This window comes from Stenella coeruleoalba, assembly GCF_951394435.1.
Source record: "Stenella coeruleoalba genome assembly, chromosome: 2".
Taxonomy (NCBI): domain Eukaryota; kingdom Metazoa; phylum Chordata; class Mammalia; order Artiodactyla; family Delphinidae; genus Stenella; species Stenella coeruleoalba.
In genome coordinates, this window is record NC_137147.1 from 69,090,976 (window position 1) to 69,108,714 (window position 17,739).

The 17,739-nt window shown below is 37.9% G+C and overlaps 1 long non-coding RNA gene across 2 annotated transcripts in view; it reads left to right on the top strand.

Annotated features, from left to right (window-relative positions):
* Positions 1 to 17,739, top strand: part of LOC307182561 — a 249,836-nt gene that overhangs the window by 87,488 nt on the left and 144,609 nt on the right. For both annotated transcript variants that reach the window (XR_013827199.1, XR_013827200.1), the window contains exon 3: positions 16,349 to 16,489. This is a non-coding gene — a long non-coding RNA (uncharacterized lncRNA). The remainder of the gene's footprint in view (positions 1 to 16,348; positions 16,490 to 17,739) is intronic.

A 17,739-nucleotide genomic window follows, 5' to 3' on the forward strand; every position in this document is an offset into this window, starting at 1 on the left:
ATGTATTCCAGAGATGCAGGGTACATCACATTGATTGTGGAGATTCAATCTGCTCCTCCTGAGGCTGCTGGGGGTGATTTCCCTTTCTCTTCTTTGTTTGCACAACTCCTGGGGTTCAGCTTTTCATTTGGCCCCGCCTCTGTGTATTGGTCTCCTGCGGACGTCTGTTCCCCACCCAGACATGATGGGTTAAAGCAGCAGCTGATTAGGGGGCTCTGGCTCACTCAGGCCAGGGGGAGGGAGAGATACGGAATGCGGGGTGAGCCTGCGGCGGCAGAGGCCTGCGTGACATTGCACCTGCCTGAGGCGCACCGTGTGTTCTCCTGGGGAAGTTGTCTCTGGATCACGGGACCCTGGCCAGTGGCGGGCTGCACAGGCTCCTGGGAGGAGAGGTGTGGATAGTGACCTGTGCTCGCACACAGGCTTCTTGGTGGTTGCAGCTGCAGACTTAGCATCTCATGCCTGTCTCTGGTGTCCGCACTGATAGCCGTGGCTCAGGCCCATCTCTGGAGCTCATTTAGGCAGTGCTCTGAATCCCCTCTCTTCGCACACTCCGAAACAATGGTCTCTTTCCTCTTAGGCAGTTCCAGACTTTTTCCCAAACTCCCTCCTGGCTAGGTGTGGTGCACTAGCCCCCTTCAGGCTGTGTTCACGCAGCCAGCCCCAGTTCTCTCCCTAGGATCTGACCTCCGAAGCTGGAGCCTCAGCTCCCAGCCCCCACCTGCCCTGGCGGGTGAGCAGACAAGCCTCTCAGGCTGGTGAGAGCTGGTCAGCACCACTCCTCTGTGAGGGAATCTCTTTGCTTTGCCCTCTGCACCCCTATTGCTGCGCTGTCCCCCATGGCTCTGAAGCTTCCCCCCGCCACCCCCTGTCCCCGCCAGTGAAGGGGCTTCCTAGTGTGTGGAAACTTTTCCTCCTTCATAGCTCCCTACCCGAGGTTCAGGTCCTGTCCCTATTCTTTTGTTTCTGTTTTTCCGTTTTCCTTTTTCCCTACCCAGGTGTGTGGGGAGTTTCTTGCCTTTTGGGAAGTCTGAGGTCTTCTGCCAGTGTTCAGTAGGTGTTCTGTAGGAGTTGTCGAACATATAGATGTAGTTTTGATGTATTTGTGCACAGGAAGGTCATCTCCACGTCTTATTCCTCAGCCATCTTGAAGGCGCCCTCAATAGTATCATTCTTATATTAACCCTGGAACTAATTCTATTCTATTTCTTGCTCATTAGATTCTCCTGGACTTCTTTTTATCATGTTACTATTTTAAGGGAACAAACCCTTTTTATTTCATTTGTTCAGATATGTTAGAATATTTTGTTAATCATACATAATATATATTGTCTAGTATTGTCACTATAGATTATAATTATTATACACAAAATGTATTCAATATAGTTAATATATTACACTTAAGGTTATTTATACATATAAACATAATATATACATATATGTACAAAATTATATGTATGTGTATATCATAGTATTTTGTCAGTCTAAATCATTCTAATAAGCTACCTCCTAAAAAGGGAGGATCACACATATTTGAAGTTTCAGAGACCTCACTCAAATGATAGAAAAGAAATAAAAATATTACCAACCATGTAAAAGAGTTAGAGTAGGGAACAAGGGTGAATAGAAGAATTCAGCATTTTAGCACAGGGAAAGAATGTAGGGGAGTGGTAATGGGCAGAGCAGAGCAAAGTGCAAAGTAAGTGACTGCCAAGAGAATTCACAGGAAAAACCAGGTAACTCACCTTGAAAACTTCCTTAGAAACTCTACTGAATATGCCAGGAGTATGGAAGGGCATGATGGTGCAAAGGGCTGGAAACAGAAGAATAGGTGAAATCTCACTATACAAAATAGATGCCTATATTTAAACCTTCTACCTCACAGGAGGATAAAGGATAATTTGTTTATTGTTTTTTCATGAAAATTTTACCTTATTCAGATACACCAGACATACTGTAATGAAAGAGTGAGTATGTAGACCAAGAAGAAGGGCATTAAATGAAAGTTTATATATTGAATTATGTGAAACCTCAGCTCTACTTTTTCTCCCTGATCCCATAACACTAGTTGCCAAGCATATATCCCATTTTCCTCCCCCCTTCAGTTGAGGTATTGGATGATTCTCTTCTGGAGAAGTAGAATTGCCTCAAAGAATAGTCATCCCATTATCTACAAGGGATTCATTGAAAAAGTATGTGGCTATCCTATAATAAATCCCAGTCAAGCCCTACCATGTATCCAGAGCTCCCAATCATCTTTTTAGTTCCCAACTACATTGATGAAATTACCTCAAAATTTGATAGGTGGACAAAGCTATTGTGAAATATTCACAATTCAATTATATATTATTTTATTTTATTTTTTATATATATATATATATATATATATATATATACTTATGAGCCAAAGAGTATAAAAGAATACATCCAGTTAAATAGAAAATTAATTTACATATTTTAGGATATCATAGCATTCATATAGTTTTGCATCATTTGAAAAAGATTTGATGTAGCTGAAGAGCTGAAGAAATGTAAAAATCTAATAATCAGCTTGGTGAGGAACTTCAGATTTCTGAAGTAGAGAGAAAAATGAGTTGTATATGAATGTAAAATTGCCTAATAAATGCAATGACACTGATTTTACTCAAGACTAACCCCTGTTAAAATTTTGAAGCCCAAGATGAAGCAACTATAAAATAGTAAGTAATTTCAATTAACTGAGAAGAACTGTCTTTCTTAGTATATAAACCATAGTAAAGGCACATTTGTGTTCATAAGAAAACTGTGTATTGACGTTATTGCTCAAGTTGATAAGGCTTACTGGAGTAGCTTACAAGCAGAGAACTCTGTAGCAAAGTGCATACAATTCTTTGATGTCTTATTATCTCAGAAAAGCTTGCTTAGGCCTATCAGCGAAAGACAACATGGAAGACAGTCAATAGAGGGGCCCATTTCTACATTCCTGCACACAATCATAAGGGAGGTGGAAACGGGCTGGGAACATCTAATTGACTGTATAACAATAGGAACTTCCTGATGGAGGAAAATCCTTGCTGGGAAGGTGGAGCATCTGGGGAAACTTGTGCTTTTCTACTGTGCTGCTTTAATCCTACTGAGTTTTATATCTGCCAAGATGTAGAAAGGGAGAAAGGAATGAGGCTACTTGGATTACCTCACTTATGGTATTTGATGCACCTGTGATCTTTAAGAGAATTGGCCTATTAGAGTGACAGCCTTGAAATTACTGTTAAATAACTGCTTTAGTTTTTGATTTAAAGATGTAATCTTATTAAGTGTATCCTTAGTATCAAACTCTGAGAGAATTTTAATCATATTCATAAGTTTACTTTATTAGATTTATGAATCATTTAAATACACAGGAATTTTTGTTTGAATCAGACAATTGAAGTAATTTAGAAGGAAATTGAAAATATTACATATATAAATGCAATTTAAAGTTCACAATTAACATCATTTGAAACTGAACACATTATTCAAAAACTTTTAAATTTACAAATGACTTGTAAAATGTATTTAAAAACAAAGAAATTAAAATGATAACATTAATAAGCTAAATATTAATTATTAAAAAATAAAATAGAGTTTTATGAATGCAAGATAACCCTTGAAGCCACAAAATTGTCACAACCAGAAACATGGATACCCAGATACGAAATATGAAGGAAGCGTCCAACATGAAAATAGCCTCCAACAAACAAACAGGAAAACAGAAAAGAAAGAGAAACTACAAGTAATAGAATGACACCTTAAAAAAACCATAAACAAAATCATCATAAAGAAGAACAAGTTATCATGGGAAAGGAAAAAAATGAATAGAACAAATAAAATCTTTTGTGAATTTAAATATGATAGTCAATTTTTTCAACAAAGAGTTGAAATACAAAGCAAGCCAATTAGATAAAGAGATGAAAAAGTGGAAAAAAAGAAGAAAATCAAGGGAGCAATTATGAAAATACAAAAATTACAGTCTTAAGACTTCTGCTTCTGGCAGATCTATAGTTTCAGCACAAGCAGAAAGTGAAGGATAAGGTAGACTTTTAAATGTCCAAATTAAGCATTGAAGAATGCTCCAACACAGAATCAATCTGCAAAAGCTACAAGAGAATTTTTGTTACAGTTTTTTGTGTGTGTGTGTGTGTTTTTTAACATCTTTACTGGAGTATAATTGCTTTACAATGTTGTGTGGGTTTTTTTGACCCCAGGCATTCAGGGAAATCTTCCCCAAAACACTAGCTGACAAGTTCAAAGAACAGAAACTTCAATGACAACACATAACAGTGAATGTACACTTTACAAAATAGTTTAGAGAAGTCAGTAAAAAAACTACTACAATCACAGCAAGCAACAGAATCCCTGAGGAGAGGGAAGAATCTGATTTCCAGAATTAGCATATTGTATTATTCAAAAATATTCCATTTTAGCAAAAAAATTATGAAACATGCAAAGAACTAAGAAAGTATGGCCAGTTTATGGGGGATATTAACATAAACTGTTCCTGAAGAAGCACAGACAATAGACTTACTAGAAAGGTAAGTATGTAATCTTACCTTTACATCAAGTATGTAAAATATGCTCTAAAACTAAAACAAATTATGAATAAGAAGCTGAAGGAACCAGGGGAATGATGTCTCAAGAAACAGAATAATATCAAGAGACAGAAATTATTAAAAGAGATAAAACAGAAATTCTGGAGTTAAAAAGTAAAATAACTAAAATAAATTCATGATGCAGTTTTCAATAGCAGATTTGAGTATACAGAAGAAAAAAACCAGCAAAGTTGATTATAGGTTCATTTAAATTATCCAGCCTGAAGAACAGAAAGGAAAAAGAATGAAGAAAAATGAACAGAGCTAAAGAGACTGTGGGATACCATTAAGCATAACAACATATGAATAACTGAATTCCCAGAGGAGGGGAGACAGGGAACAGAGTAGCAAAAAAATATTTAAGAAAATAATGACCCCAAACTGCCCATATTTGATAATACAGGAATCTGGAGCTCTAAGAAGTTCAACAAACTCGTAGAAGGATGAACATAAAGAGAATCACACCAAGACATATTATAATCCTAATTATATACGTGGAAGTATATATCTTACAGTAGGTATTCCATGTTTTATTCGATTTTATGTGCTTTTAAGACTCAACCCTCCCTCTTCTCCTTCAGTCACACAATGAGCAGGCTAATAAGAAAGCCTGGAGCTCCTTTCTTCAGTGGCAGATGGAGATTCAAACCATTGAAGCACCACCCAATTGCAGGAACCCTCAACCTGGCCCCAAAGACTAACCACAATAAAAATCCCAAGCAAGTCTTATTTCCTTATTCTCTGAAGTCGTTTTTGGACCTCCTTCGAAAGTCTGCCCTATTCTCCCTCAAAAGCCTCATTTTGTATGTAGTAGATATTTTCACACACTCTTCATGTGAATGTGGCATCATCAGTCTTGACATCGGAATCAAATCGTGAGTCTATACTGATTATAGGTAGACACAACCCATTTGTACTATGAGCAAAATGCCTGCTACCAGGAGTCTGGTTCTTTTGCTTTGGTTTGCTTACTGGCTTTGCTGCCTGATGGTACACATACATTTTGATCTGCTCTCTCCTGGCTAGCTTGGTGCTTTAAGCTTTGCTGCTTTGTGCAATATTTGCTGTGTTTTATTAGGGTTCTATGCTATGGATTTTAAGTTAGTATCCCCACAAAAATTTATATGTTGAAACCCTAATTTCCAATATAATGGTATTTGGAGGTGTGACCTTTGGGAGTTAATTAGTGTTAGATTAGGTCATGAGGGTAGGGCTTTTCTGTTTGGATTAATGACCTTATAAAAAGAGAAAGAGACAGAAGATCTCTCTCTTCATACATGCACTGCATGCATGCATGAAGGAAAGCCATGTGAGAACATAACCAAAAAGAAAACTCTCACCAAGAACCCAACCATGCAGGCCCCCTGATCTCAGACTTCCAGACTCCAGAACTGTGAGAAATGTTTGTTTTTAAAGCTACCCAGTCTACGATATTCTGTTATAGAAGCTTGAACTAAGACAGTCTATCACAGATATAACCAAACTAAGTTCAATAGTTAGTTGGCATTTAAGGACAAAGGTATAGGATTGGGACACACCTAGAAGTAGTGCCTCAGGCTCTCGCTCTCTCTCTCTCTCTCTCTCTCTCTCTCTCTCTCTCCCCCTATTATATATATATGTGTGTGTGTGTGTGTGTGTGTGTGTGTGTGTCTTAGATTGAATCATGTGTCTCAATTCCATTGTAAGCTATGGCTGACACTAGGCTCAGGGGAAAGACTTTTAATTTGTGACTGATTGCTTATGTTAAAGAAGGCATTGCCCCTATTCTGTAGAGCACTACACCCTGTGCTACATATAGACCCACTGGATGGTTATTCATGTGGAAGAAGAACAGACCCTATTTGAGCATAAGTTACTATTTGAAGATTTGAATTGTTGAGGTTCATGATCCTAAAGTAGATGACTTATTAGGATCTTATGGATTTCCTTTGCTTCTGCGGCCACTGCCTATGTATCTATCTCCACAAAAGATCCTGATGCCCAAGGTTATAAGGGAAAAAAAAAACAGGTACCCCTGTGGCTCAGAAAGGGGGTTAGTTCAAACCCTATTTTGTCCCAGCATCCTTAAAGAAATCACTGATATGGAGGAGGCTCCTAACCCTGACAATACTGATTTGAAGTCTCTTTAAAAGCACCTTATAACAGAGTATAAAGGACCACCTCCACCACAAAATATATCTAGTATAGAGAAAAAAGGAAGGGTGGGAGGAAAAACAAAGAAACCTGGGTACTGGAGGAGAAAACAAACAACTGAAACTGAGGTCCCAATTGAAATCCAAAATTTACTAACGTAATTTATAGGACAAAAGTATAGAAGGATGCTTATTGGTTTTTTCCATCTCTATAATTTGACCACAGGTTATGAATTAAGTTTAACATCTACTAAAATGCACCAATTGGCAAATATCTTGGTCTTAATTAAAATTGTGACTAAATTAATTTTACCCGGGGGCGTCTCACTAAATTTAAATGGGGTACCCCCTGTACTCTTAGGGCAATTACCAAATATAAAATAGAGAACAAATATATATGCCTTATGTTAACCATAAGAACTATTACTTTGCCTAAATTCTCTATGGTCATAGCATCTATTATGCTAAAATATCACATAGTGCACATGAATACTCTGACCCAATAAATTATATAAATTAAAATTAAATAGTCTTTACCACTTAAAAATTGTTTTGGTAAAAGGAGACCCAGTGAATATACCCCTTCTGCCTCAGTTAAAATAACTAATATGACACAATGTAAATTAAACCAAGGTATACAAGGATTGAACTCATACAGAACTTTTAGAAAAAGTGTGATTATCCTCACCACATCTCCATATGATAGCCCAATTTGGCCTATTCTTTAACCTACAATAAAAGAGTACCATCCCACAGTGGATTGCCACAACCTTGATGCTGTGGGCCCTATTAAGGCCTCCTTACCCAATGTTTTTGAAATTTGAAATTACTGATTCTATCCAGTCACCAATTGGTAAACATTTTGCTATTACAGATTTGGCTAATATGCTCTGTTCAGTGCTTGCTTCCACAATCTTTAGTCACAATTTGCCTTAACTTTTTTGCCAGCTTTACTGACATATAATTGACATGATTTGATACAGGTTTCTATTACAAAATGCCTTCACTTCTGGAGGGACCTAAATATACCTTTGCAGGCAACATGTTAACTGCATGCAAATTTCTCCAAGAGCACAGGTATGACACTGCATTGATAAGGTCCTCCTCTGAGGAGTTTCATTTCACACACTCATTCAGAACATACAAATACTCACAAAGGAGCTCACACACAAAAAAAGTTGTACCATTGACTCACACATAGTGTGAACACCTGCCATCTTGGTTAAGTTCCTGAAAATCATTTGGTCAGCTGAGGGCCTCTTCATCTCTGACACTGTCAAGAAATAGCTATGACCCTCAAAGCACCCACAACGTCTTTTAGGTTCTTCTGGGTTCTGGAGGCAACATGTGCCATAAGTACATTTTACACAAGCCATCTATGCTGTTACTTGTAAATGAACCCACCTTGAATGGGACCCTCCAACAAAAGGTTCTAGAATCTGTCCAAATTGAAATACAACAGGTACTCCTGATAGTGCTTGAAGGAGTCCCAGATATCCCTTCATTTTAGAGGCAACAACCTCTCATTCCTCCTAAGTCTGTGGACTTTCCATGATGGCCATGATTAGCCCATAGTCTTTGATGCAAGTAACTGTCCACCTTTGTTCCGTGCTCCTTGCCATTAGAGAGGCAATCGCTGTCCATGTGCTGGGGTCTCTTGGAAACAGAACTTCTCATAGACCCTAAGCCTGTGACTGTCCACACCTAGCTGTCTATTATACCTTGGGTCATGGAAACAGCACACTGAAATCTCAGCATGGCTACCAAAACCTCCTTGCTACATAATGGAGCCAAATCTGCAGGAGGGGATGACCTCCTCTGTATTCAGTCCTTTGCCAAATACTGTAGTGCTGGAGGAATCTTTGGCGAACTCAATGACTCCTTGGGATTTACTGAGTGAGTAGCAAGGGGAATTTATGCACTTATGGATGGTATAGCGTCATCACATGTGATGGAGCTCAGTGGAGAGTTGCCGCTTTTCATCCCTAGGATATTCCTGATAAAGGATGGGACTCAGGGCTCAGCACAAATGGCCAAATTTCAGGCATTCATCTTAGCACTGAATGGCCTGGACAACAATAGGCCCCATATGCACGTTTTTACATCTATGGGGCATTACAAATAGTCTGGCTGTTGGGTCGCTCAGAATACACAATGTAGGGCTCTTGAACACAACATTCATTGGAACTTTCACCTACTTTACAGGCTTCAGGCTACAGGCCTCATAGAGCATCATAATGGCTTAAACAAGTTCAAATTTAATTAAATGAAACTAGGCATATCTAGGCATCAGTTAACACCAGGAGTAAATTGTAATAAAGAATCTGACTTCATAATTTAATGTTTGACTGCTGACAGCTTTACTCTTTCCTCTTCCCATCCTTCTCCATACCTTGGCAAAATGATAAGAAAAGCTAGTGTGCTTACTCTTTTGGCATCAGCTGGAGATTCAAGCCATCAATCCTCTGCCCATGTGTGGTAACATACCCTGGCTTCACCCCTTACTGCAATAAAAACCCCAAGCAAGTCTCTTTTCCTCACTCTTTCAAGGCATTATGGACCTGCTTGGGAAGCCTGCTCTGATCGACTCAGAAAGCGTCATTATTTAAGTAATAAACTTTTTCATATACTCTTGGTCTGTGTGTGGCATCATATGTGTCTCATGCAAACCAAAGTTTGGGTGTAGGTCCATTCTGCTTTTGCAGAGTGGCCCAAACATCTACCAACTATAAAGTTATTAAGTCTATGGCATTGATACGTAGATTAAAAAAAAGTTAGAACAAATGAAATCATAGGAGACCTAGAAACAGACCCATGCATACATGAATACCTAATACCTCTGAGATATAGTGGCACAGATCAAGATAGGATAAATTTTCAGTAAATGGGGTAAATGTATGGAAAAAAGTTTAAAACTTGCCTCAAACCTCATATCATAAATGAAAATCAATTCCAAGTAGATTAAAAACCTTATTTGTAAATGGAAAAACTAGAAAACATTTAGAATATAATATAGTTGAATAAACATATGAGAAGATGCTTAACTCACTTGTAATTAGGTGAATGCAAATTAAAACACAATGAGATGGCATTACAAACCTACCAGATTGGCAAAGATTTAAAAATCTAAGAAAATTAAGCATTGGCAAGATTGTGGAACATTGGGTACTCTCATAAACTATTGATTTTACCACAATTTGGCAATAGCTGGAAAAATTGAAGATTCACATATGACCCAGCAATTTCACTCCAGAGAAAGTCCTCATATATACAAAGGGATATAAAAAGATTATATATAAAACCTTGTATATATAAATATATGTATGTTATATTTAAAAATTGTAAGTATATATAAGAATGGTCCTGGGCTTCCCCGGTGGCGCAGTGGTTGGGAGTCCACCTGCCGATGCAGGGGGCGTGGGTTCGTGCCCTGGTCCGGGAGGATCCCACATGCCACGGGGCGGCTGGGCCCGTGGGCCATGGCCTCTGGGCCTGCGCGTCCGGAGCCTGTGCTCCGCGGCGGGAGAGGTCACAGCAGTGAGAGGCCTGCATACCACAAAAAAAAAAAAAAAAAAGAATGGTCCTTTTATCAATATTTTTATATGGAAAAATTTGGAAAAACTGAAATTCTGTCAACAGTTGAATGTATAAAGAAATTGTGATATATTAAAATATATAGATAGCAATTAAAATGAACAAATTACAAGTATACCCTTCAGCATGAATAAATCTCTAAAAAATAATTTTGAGCAAAAGAATAAAATATTCAAGTCACAGAAGACTAAGATACTGTATGATTCCTTTTTCAAAATCTGATAAAATCAAACTATAACTATAATTATTAACAATACATATATGGATCATAAAACTCAAGAAAATCAAGAAACTGATTATCACAAAATTTGATAAAATGGTTACCTCTGGGAAGGGAGTTTATTATAATCAGGGAAGGGGACATCAAGGTTTCTGATACTGAAAAGAATATATAGGACATGGCTCAGAGGAGGAATTCAATGAGCTTTAAGTGAATAAGACTAGAAAGTTAAGTGAAGGATGAGTTAAAAAGTGAGAAAAAAAGCTATATTTAAAGTAATATATTTAAGTCAGGAAAACAAAACGTGAAAAGATGTTCCAAACCTTGATTTACATTTACAGAAAGATAGCTGTCCTACATCATAGGAATTCTATCAATTATTTCTGCCTATTAACTACAGTGACCTAAAACAAAGCTAAATCATGTTGCATGTACTCTTGTTAACTCTAAATAAGAGGTGGTATGTTGAAAAACGATATCCTGAATAACACCAAATTACAGTTAAAGTTAACTGAGATCGTATGAGTTTATTAACCAAGGCTAGGGCAAAGATGGCTTAAGAATACAGTCATATCTTAGCAGAGTACACTAATTATATAAAAGATAACTACTTCTTATTTCTTGTCATAGTTTTTAGAGGAGAGAAGTAATCTTTGAGTAGGGCAATAAGCATATTGTCAGGCAAATATTTGTCAATCTATTTCCATAATATCTTGTTTCCTATCAAAACCAGAAAACTTATTTTTTACTACTTGTTTCTTTTGATTGACTATTCAAGACACGTGTATAAATTCAATTTAGTAATTTGAAAATAAAATGTGTATAGAGTCACATTTTAAACTAGAGAAATACAAATTGGGCTTCAAGCCTGATTGCAAACCTTACTCAAATTATAGAGATTGTGGCATGCCTTGGCCTTGACAACTGTTTTCAGGTACTCTAACATGTATGTCCTTAATATTTTTATTCTCTAATAGGATATTCTTACTGTGATTTTGTTGACAGGATAAATCAATATTTTTTTCCTTTTCAGTGGTTGGGAAATGTACAACTTATTATGCGTGATTGGTTCATTTATGGTTTTCAGGAGCCCTGATTAAAGGAAACACCTTGCATTTGATTAAAAATATAATACATACATGTAGGAAGTATGTCCTTTGCAGAAAAGGTAGAAAGGCATTTCATGGTGGGGTTGATGGGAAATGCTGACAAGCCCTGCTGTGGCATGCTTTACCTATGCTAGGTTCTTATTCAAATGCCCTTTATCCAGTAGATATTTATCACACATGGTAAATCTAAGATTAAATTATAAAACCTGAACATGTGACCTAGACTATTCCCTTTCATAAGCAGATATATTTAGTTTTTTCTTCTTCCTTTATTTTAATGTCAATATTTCAAAGTGGCAAAGTTCAATACAAGGTGTATAACTTTTAAGTATATTTAAGAAAATAAGTAACATAGATCTGAATTTTCATGCAGAAGTTGAAGGAGTCTATATTTTAAATAAAACTCAGCCAAATCAATGGTACAAGCTTGCAATCATCCATTATCTTGTCTTTCTCTTCTCCTGTAAGTCTCCCTATCAACTCTAATTCTCTACTGAAGCCCGTACTTGAAAACTAAATACCATCCTGGGCACTAAAAGCCATTAAGTGGAAAAAATATCTTGTTAAGAGTGACAAGGTGATTGGCTACCTTAGGTCCAAATATTTGTCTTTTAGAACCCTATTTCACCCTGCCTAGACCCTGCAGTCTTATTTCTAAAATAAACCTAAATACAGTCTCTATACTTACAGAATCCTGAAATTTGTATTATAAGATCTACTCTGTGTGGCAGCTTGCAATTTACCCAGTGACAAAAAATGTTGGAAATCTATTTCCTAAGGTATTACTGTAATGAAATATAAAAAGTAACCAATCAATATATAACAAGTTGAACACGTTCTAGTTATTCCACAACAAACAGTTATTAGGATTGTAAAAAACTACATGAATAAACCTTCCTAATGCTGCAAATCAGAAATATATCTGTTTTACATTGGGTTTGCCTTTTCCTTTTATAAACTCTTGGGTTACATATAAAATTTGATGGGTTTTAACCTATTCTGCATTCATATAACTGATTTGATATAGTTCACATTTAATCAAAACTATAAAATTTAACTGGAGGAACCTCCATACTGTTCTCCATAGTGGCTATATCAATTTACATTCCCACCAACAGTGCAAGAGGCTTCCCTTTTCTCCACACCGTCTCCAGCATTTATTGTTTGTAGATTTTTTGATGATGGCCATTCTGACTGGTGTGCGGTGATACCTCATTGTGGTTTTGATTTGCATTTTTCTAATGATTAGTGATGTTGAGCATCTTTTCATGTATTTGTTGGCCATCTGTATTTCTTCTTTGGAGAAATGTCTATTTAGGTCTTCTGCCCATTTTTGGATTGGGTTGTTTGTTTTTTTGACATTGAGCTGCATGAGCTGCTTGTATATTTTGGAGATTAATCCTTTGCAAATATTTTCTCCCATTCTGAGGGTTGACTTTTTGTCTTGTTTATGGTTTCCTTTGCTGTGCAAGGAAGCAACCTAAATGTCCATCAACAGATGAATGGATAAAGAAGATGTGGCACATATATACAATGGAATATTACTCAGCCATCAAAAGGAACAAAATTGAGTTATTTGTAGTGAGGTGGGTGGACCTAGAATCTGTCATACAGAGTGAAGTAAGTCAGAAAGAGAAAAACAAATACCGTATGCTAGCACATATATATGGAATTTAAAAAAGTGATACTGATGAACCTAGTGGCAGGGCAAGAATAAAGATGCAGTTGTAGAGAATGGACTTGAGGGCACGGGGTGGCGGGGAAGGGGAAGCTGGGATGAAGTGAGAGAGTAGCATTGACATATATCCACTACCAAATATAAAGTGGATGGCTAGTGGGAAGCTGCTGCATAGCACAGGGAGATCAGCTCAGTGCTTTGTGACGACCTAGAGGGATGGGATAGGGAGGGTGGGAGGGAGGCTCAAGAGGGAGGGGATATGAGCATATATGTATACATATAGCTGATTCACTTTGTTGTACAGTAGAAACTAACACAAGGTACGCAGGCCTCTCACTGTTGTGGCCTCTCCCGTTGCGGAGCACAGGCTCCGGACGCGCAGGCTCAGCGGCCATGGCTCACGGGCCCAGCTGCTCCGCGGCATGTGGGATATTCCCGAACCGGTGCACGAACCCGTGTCCCCTGCATCGGCAGGCGGACTCTCAACCACTGCGCCACCAGGGAAGCCCTTAACTTGAATCTCTTATCGAGAAAGACTTGTTTCATGTTTTGATTAATTTTATGTGGCCCTCCCATATTCTTTTAATTATCTATTGCCTTGTTTTGCTTTTTGCTCTGACTTTTAAAAATTTCATTATTTTGGCTTGCTTTTCTAGCAGCTGACATCCGGTGCTGTCAGGATATCTGGAAATGGCCCCGAAAACGTAGCTGCTAGAAAAAAAATATAGGAGCATTCTCTTTCTTTCTAAAGGTTAGGTTCTGATCCTTTCCAAAGCTAACGAACATTTCCACAAGTCCTCTTTTAATAAAGTTACTTCATTGGTGAAAATTTAATGAGTCTTTAGGTTCCTTTAATACTTAAAAAACATTGTTAGAACATACATTTATTAACACTTATTTAAAACACTTATTTAAAATAGTATATATTGTTATATAAATCTATCCATATCTAATTTTATATTTAATGTTGTTAAATTATGCACAACTAGTATATCCATCAATAATATCTGACTTCAAATTCTATGACACCTGTGATGATAGAAATAGAAAAATATAAGGTAATTTCTTGCTATAATGACCCATCCATGACATTTCACTTTCAGATCTAAAGTACCGAATGAAGAATAGCTCTTTCAGGCCTTTTAGAATAGTGCCAAAATATATTTTTTAAATAAGTACTTTAGAAAATAAGTCTTTAGTTCTGCAAAATCAGCACAGACTCAAGAATTAAACTTAAGAAGCTCTGTAGCTGTCAGGAATTATTTTAGGAATCAGAAAGCATTGCTACCATTTTAAATGGAAAGTCATTTAATATAAAGAATAGATTATAAAATAACTGGAGGAGTGGAATGAGGCTCTAGGTTGGTCCTCCAAGAACGCTCAGAAATGCATGCTACGTCTACCGTAGGAAAGTAGAATCTGAGACCAGTATTGGAGCTGATCAGTTTGGGAACACCCCACTACAGTTACAACCCAGGTATTAGAAAACTACCACCACCACTGCTGCAACCTCCTCTTGATACCCATATAGCCACTGACTGTTCAGTGGAAGGCCAGATCCTGCTATCAGCATGCCTATGTGCTTTTCTTACCCATGAAGCTGAAGACGGGAACACTACAAACAAAGAACCTGTCCATGAACCATTTTAGTAGCAGTAATAGACAAAGTTTCTCCCATTAACAAAGTTACCTCCCATTTTTGCCTTCCAAATATTGTGTTCAGCTATCTAATTAGTGGGAACTAATTAGATTCCAGAAGCCTGTTTGAAGAGGGCCCCAGAATTGTAGTTCTAAGCTTTCTAATGTTGGAATTACAGAAATTCAAACTGAAAGAAACCTGAGATGAGACTTGCAAAAGGACTAAAATGTGTATCTGAGGTTCAGAGAAGACAAATGGTAGTTTCTCAGAGGACCTTGCTGTTGAGCTAATTAATACAGATTGCTTGCAACTGTGCCTTACAATTAACCTACAAAAAACCCCCAATTCATACAAAAAAACCCTCCTGGTTATAAAGCATGACAATAGTTTAGAAAAGCTTTCTATGTTAGATAAGCTTTGTGAGGACAAAACAAAAGTGTGATGTTCAAGCAAACTTGATTAGCCAGCTATTTTAAACAGAACTTTTTTTTCTGTACTAAAAACTATGTGCTTTATACCTGGAGTGGAAAAAAGTAAATTAGATTCATTAAACACCAACTGTGTATCAGGGACTGTAGCAGCTGCTTTAACCTAAGATATTTCTTAGTCCAGGGATAAACAAACCAAATTTCTAAACAACCAAAAGAAAGACTCAATTACATTTATTATATGGCAGCTATTAAAGTAGAAATATAAGCATTTAAAATAGATATCTTAAGCCACAAGTGTGGGAACAAAAAGTATTCTAGTTAGATGTGGATTTTTTGGAAAATGGTTGGAGATTTAATACTTAATCTCCCTTTTCAATCATCTAGATTTTAGAACCAACTGACAGAAATAGGAGTTAGGCAAATAGAAATCAAATGTTACTTTATTATCAAAACAGTTTTAGGTATGAATTTTTTGTTTTGTTTTGAACGCCATGGGGGACACCTGTTGGCCTGGCCGAGGCGTGGTCGTATTGGTGCAGTGTGGGGTTTTCTAGGGAAGGCAACAAGGCACAGGTGGAGCCCGCAGGGTGTGCTACGTGATTTCAAGTGTGCGTGGGGTAGGATGAGAATGGGCTGGGATTCCCTGAGGGCCAGCAGCAGCTCAGAGAATGGTGCAATCAGGCCTGAGGTGTTGCAGCTGCGACCTCTCTTCCCAGAGGACGCCTGATCTCGCAGGATTTCGTGAGATTTACCAGGGGTGGCAGGGGAATCCTGGGATGGAAGCGCTTGAGTCCCGGGGTGCCGAGGTTGCTGTTCCAGACTTATCTCCAAAAAGTCGTGAGGGGGAACGGGCTCTGGTCCAAAAATCTATGCAGAGGAGGGACCGAGGTCAGGAATCGTGTTCATCAATGGGTTTGCTAGTCCTTTCTGTTCCACAGCTTTAGACCTTAAGGCAGCCATTGAAGTGGAAAGATTGAGCGTGATAGCCAGTTGGTACAGTGGAAGAAATGTGACTCAGCAAATCAAGAAGAATTCAGAGAGATCTCACCAACCAATCAGAAGACAACAGAGAAATGAAGGTAAGTTCAACTGAAAGTTGCTAAATTAAGTGGGATATTAAGTGCTATATAAGTTACTGTTTTCATCCATAAATGTGTTAACTATGTAGGAAAAGAAGGCTGTAGTGTATAGGAAACAATTAACCAGTAGGACAAGACAGGATACGGGTGAATTTTATTTATTTATTTATTTATTTTGCGCTACGCGGGCCTCTCACTGTCGTGGCCTCTCCCATTGCGGAGCACAGGCTCCGGACGCGCAGGCCCAGCGGCCATGGCTCACGGGCCCAGCCGCTCCGCGGCATGTGGGATCCTCCCGGACCAGGGCACGAACCCGTGTCCCCTGCATCGGCAGGCGGACTCTCAACCACTGCGTCGCCAGGGAAGCCCACGAGTGAACTTTAAATTGTATAGGTTAAACCATCAAATATATGAAATTTCAAGGATGGGAGAAATCAATGAAAACTAGAATAATACTGGGTTATAATGGAGATAATTTAGTGACTGTCTACTATGTTAGATGATATCTGTACCTTATTTCTGTCATTAAAACTACATTATCATTTTTAATTCTCATGGTAGCAGGGAAGGAGTTTTTCTATCCCCATTTTTTAGATGAGGAAGGAGTACCAGATATTGTAAATGAATTGGGAGAGAATATAAAGTGGCAATTAAGATCTTGTGTGTAGATTCAGACTGCCTGGATTCACATCCCAGCTTCGTTATATACTGAGTCACACTGGGAAAATTAGTTCACCTCTTTAGACTGCAGTTTCCTCATTTGTACAAGGGGGATCATAGCCACAATATCTATCTCATTAGTTATTGGGGATTAAATGATATAACCCTTAGCACAGTGTCTGACAATTAGTAACGCCTCAACAAAATTATTATTACTATTATTAAGCAGAGCTCATTCAGTGAATGTGCTGAGGCATGGACAGAAGCCAACATTTGTATCTGCACAACTACTTATGCTCATATTGCTGTTATACAAAGCTGCTTTAGTGTATACTACATGATAAATGATCAATAAATGTTTCTTGAACTGGTTTAAACACAGGAGTCACTGGGAACATAAGTTGAATATTCTATTGCAGCACTTTTCCATATATTGTGAACATAACTGAGGACACACTCCTCATTAGGGTACCTTGCTCTGATGAGCATTAGCTCTTTCTGAGTTGCGTTGTCTGTTGAAAAATATATAACCTCACGTATGAGGGCAAAGAAGGCAGAGGAATGATGTCTGATTCACAGCAAACTTATGG